Source organism: Oratosquilla oratoria, chromosome 37, assembly GCF_046742065.1.
Source record: "Oratosquilla oratoria isolate Oo_2021 chromosome 37, ASM4674206v1, whole genome shotgun sequence".
Classification (NCBI taxonomy): Eukaryota; Metazoa; Arthropoda; class Malacostraca; order Stomatopoda; family Squillidae; genus Oratosquilla; species Oratosquilla oratoria.
In genome coordinates this window covers 9,654,092-9,657,860 of record NC_134813.1, presented here as the reverse complement: position 1 = coordinate 9,657,860, position 3,769 = coordinate 9,654,092, and positions in this window count along the sequence as shown.

Sequence of the window (3,769 nt, the reverse complement as noted above, 5' to 3'; positions counted from 1 at the left end):
TCTCTTGCTAATTTTAATTTTACGGTTATTAAGGTTTGTGCTTATGCTTGCTTTGTTATTCATGAGGGGGGCACCGTTATGTCTGAAAAGGGGTGTTTGATTACGTCTGAAAAGACGGGGAGGAATCTTTCCTCAGTCGTGATTCCGTTCCTATGTTTAAAGTGTGCACTGGGGTGTGGTCAGATTACCGCTATGTGTTCTTTCGAAGCTCAGCGGTAATCTAGTGTGTTCCGTGTTTGTGGGAGTGGATTATCTGTTAGTAAACATGTAGTTTGTTGATATTAAAATGCGAGTATAGGTGAAAAAAGCTGCTGTATTGACAGTGGGACATAATTCTTTATGCAAGAAGGATATAATACACATTTAATAGCACCACGACTAATTTCGTTTACGTAATACAATTTAGAAATTATGAAATAATTGTACTAATATTCATAGATATTTACACATAGATATGAGAGACGCAATAGTATTAATAATGTTATATTTCCATAATGCAAGTTCCAGCAAGGTGACAATATTAATAGAAATTACTTATGGTACTGAATTCTACAGAAAACGAATTCTTCAAAGCATGACCTTGATACAAGTTCACCCTAGACTTTTCACAGGTTTCAGTTTAAAGTTGACTTTGAGGTGTTTCGTTTACGAATACTGAACTAAAACAGTTGTTTAAAATATCACACAATCCTTCATTTGAACATTCAAGTTGACTGTCAGCAGATAATAGTGGGCCAATATGATTCCTAATAACATTTTTATCTCTCATGTAACTATAGAATTCTTTGGGATTCTCTTTGGATTTATCAGTAATATTCCTTTCGTATTATCGTTTTCGCTTTTTTTTTATGTATTATCACATAACTTTGGTAGTCATTAGGTGCACCCGAGCTCTTGTATTTCTTATAAGCCTGTTTCTTCTTGGCAATACTTTATTCGGTTTCTTTGTCAAGCCATTTTGGGCGAGCCTGATTCAGGGGAGGGTGGGGTGGTCTGTCCCACGGCATGTAAGTATAAGTCATCTTAACTACAAAGTAATGTAACACATTCGTAAAATTCAACAAGAACCCACTGTGTTGAATAAGAAGAAATGAAATAGATGATATCCATATATTTCGATCACGGACCGTGGTCCTCTTCAGTGGAATACAGAGTAGTGGAGCAAAAGGCATGTCTTATATACAGAAAAAGAAGGAATATGGGTAGGACTCAGGTAGCGTCTAATGCTTTGCGGGGCAAGTCACCCGCCTTCACCAAAGATGGTAATAAATAATTTATTGACTGCCCAGGTAGTAATGCAGTCTGGTGACCATTGTCCATTTGAAATATTAAAATTAGGAAATTTGTTTATCAAGGATGATTCTATTATTTTCCTTTTAAAACTGCACTTTGATTTTTTTTTTTTTTTTTTCGTTCCAATCCATACGATGGCCTTCCTTGTCTACATGTTGGAAGACAGCGGAATTTTGTTGTGCATATTTGACTGAATTTTTGTGTTCTTTCATCCTGGTGTGTAAATCTCTACCTGTTTGTCCCCAATTTAAGTCATCTTACTAAGTGTATTTTGAAATGTTTCCTACAGTTGATCTACAGGTCTTTCAAGGGAAAAGGGGACAGGTGTGAGTGTAGTAGTTTCAGAGGGATCATTTTGTTGAATGTAGTTGAGAAGGCTTATGGGAGGGTTTTGACTGAGAGGATTAGGAGAGGAACAAAGGGAGTAATTGGTGAGGAACAGTGTAGGTTTAGGACAGGTAAGAGTTACGTGGATCAGATTTTTGTGGTAAGGCAGATATGCGAGAAAGCTTTATGAAAAAGTAATGATAGATTTGGAAAAGGCTTATGACAGGGTAGACAGGAAGGCACTGTGGGAGGTATTGCAGATACATGGGATAGAAGGAAAGCTGTTACGAGCAGTCAAGAATTGTTACAAGAGCCTGTGTGAGAATTAGAAATGAAAAGAGTGGGTGGTTTGAGGTAAAGGTGGAACTTCACCAGGGATGTGTCATGTGACCATGGCTGTTCAACTTATATATGGTTGGGGGGGTATGAGAGGTAAATGCAGGTCATGGATCGGGGAATTGGAGATGGTTAAAGAAAATGGAGAAAAATGGGAGATAAACCAGTTGTAGTTTGCTGATGACACTGTGCTTGTGGCAGGATCAAAGGAGGGACTAAGGAAGTTAGTGACAGTTTGAGAAGGTATGTGAAAGAAGGAAGTTGAAGATAAATATGGGTAAATGTAAGGTGATGAGATGTACAAGAGGAGAACGTGGCAGCAAATTAGAAGTGTGCAATAAGGGAGAAAGACAGGAGGAAGTGGATATCTTTAGATACTTGGGTGCGAATGTGGTGGAAGAGGGAGGAGTGGAGGTGGAGGTAGAATGTAGATTGAGAGAAGCAAGTAAATGCCTTGGTGGATTAAAAGGTATAAAGAGGAATATACATTTGGTAATGGATGCTAAAAGGAAATTGTATGAAGGGGTGATTGTGCTGACAGCGCTGTATGGGGCAGAAACATGGAACTTTAGAGAGGAAGAGTTTAAATATGTTTGAGATGGAATGCCTGGAAGGTATGGTAGGGGTTACTAGGTTGGATAGAGTGAGAAACAAGGAGGTGAGGAGGAGAGCTGGGGTGGAAAGGGAGTTGGGAAATAGGGTTGATGAAAGAGTATTGGGATGGTTTGGACACATGGAAAAAATTAGTGAAGGAAAATTAGTAAAAGAGGTGTAGAAGACAGAGATGGAGAGAGTGAGCATGAGGAGGCAACCTAGGATGAGATGGATGGATGGGGTAAAAGGGGCACTGGGAAAGAGGGGAATGTGTTGAGAAAGGAAGTAATGCAGAAGACGGGCTGAGTGGAGAATGGTTGTGTATGGATAATGCTGTGATGCATAGAAGGGAGTGGGTTGGGAATGATGGGTAAGGGAGTTTGTGCAAATGATATTTTGACGCAGCCTGAAGGGATTTCTCCCTGTCTTCTCTTTTTCTGCATGAGGGGACAGAGGGGGGGGGGGCTCGCTGATTAAATGAAGCAGCCTTGTTGTGGATGTGCTGTGCCATGCTGCATTGCTTCTAACCCAGGGTAGTGGGCGAGATGCAGGAATGACCCGTCATCCAGGAGGAGCCAAGAAAAGAGGGAGGGAGGGAGGGGGGGTGAATTGGAGTGGAGTATGTGGGGATGGAATGGGTGGGAGTGGATCTTTGGCTACCTCCCTTGTAAGGGGGAAATAGCCCTTGGTGTAGGTATGTATGTACAACCATAATTATCTTACATTTGATAGATTTTTGTGATGTGCTTAACTTACATTCAGATTCTTCACAATATATAGAAATGTATAATTTGTAAAAGCAGGCAACCCCTAAATTCTTGTCATGCTCCTCAAGCGGAAAACCTCTTCTCTAGGCAATGGATTTGATCAGGACCAGACAGACTTCCGAATGTCATAATCTCGACACCTATTATCTCAAATGCCAAAATCCTGAGAGACCAAGATGCTGTACCAACAAGCCCAAAATCCCAACATGAATCATATTGGTGGGTAGTAAAGTCTGAAATGGACCAAAAATGAGCTTAAAATTTATATCAAACTACCGAATTGGGGCTTCAGATACCTTTAGTGGTATCTATAAGTTTCAAGTAAGGTTTTTATGTATGTAATAAGGCAGTGCTTCATGGAAAATCAAACTAGCACTCAAAGTATTAAGACAAACATAAAAAAATTGATATATGCAAATTAAAATGTAAAGCAATTATGAGATAGAAATGCA